The sequence below is a fragment of the Octopus bimaculoides genome, chromosome 1 (genome assembly GCF_001194135.2).
Source record: "Octopus bimaculoides isolate UCB-OBI-ISO-001 chromosome 1, ASM119413v2, whole genome shotgun sequence".
In the NCBI taxonomy this organism is placed as follows: Eukaryota; Metazoa; Mollusca; class Cephalopoda; order Octopoda; family Octopodidae; genus Octopus; species Octopus bimaculoides.
This window is the reverse complement of record NC_068981.1, coordinates 131914826-131915526: the sequence shown is the minus strand read 5'-3', so window position 1 is coordinate 131915526 and position 701 is coordinate 131914826. Positions and strand designations below refer to the sequence as shown.

The 701-nt window shown below is 41.9% G+C and overlaps 1 protein-coding gene across 3 annotated transcripts in view; it reads right to left on the bottom strand.

Annotated features, from left to right (window-relative positions):
• Positions 1 to 701, bottom strand: part of LOC106874675 (tRNA-specific adenosine deaminase 1) — a 31574-nt gene that overhangs the window by 22672 nt on the left and 8201 nt on the right. The gene's annotated exons all lie outside the window — the stretch shown is intronic.

The window sequence follows — 701 nt, the reverse complement described above, 5'->3', positions numbered from 1 at the left end:
AAACAATATATGAGTATATGCATATATATGTACATGTATGTATATACGTCCATCCACATGTACATATAGATACATAACTGGGTACATGACGTGACAAAAGAACATGGACAAAATGTTAAACAAGGTGCAACAAACAAGCAGGCCACATAGAAACATCCCCTTCATCAGCTGCCACCATTAAAACCCCGGCATTTCGAAGAATTAAGGCAGTACGCATCGTTAAAATGGTTCTTCCCACGAACACAAATTAAATTGCTTTCGTGGAGGGTAGTGGCGGATGGAAAACAAGACAAGAAAGCGAAACGGTGAAATAAACAAACAAAAAGGCTGTACAACCAAACGTGAAGTGTGTATGTATTGAACGCTGCGAAGCACGAACAGGAGGGGCAAAGACGTACGTGCGAGCTTGAGGAGTCCAAGAACGAAAATGAGCAACGAGAGGTAGAGAGGGAGAGAGATAGTAGTAGTAACAGTGGGAGGCGAAGGACGAGCAGCGAGAGAGAGATAGTAGTGACAGGGAGAGGCGAAGAACAGTAGAGGGAAGAATGAGAGGGGGAGATAGAGAAAGAGATAGAGAGAGTCGCGTTAGAAAAATAGTTAAAACTTACTGTATAAGGGTTAACGCGTGCGTTCTGTCGTGATACAAACAATATATGAGTATATGCATATATATGTACATGTACGTATATACGTTCATCCAC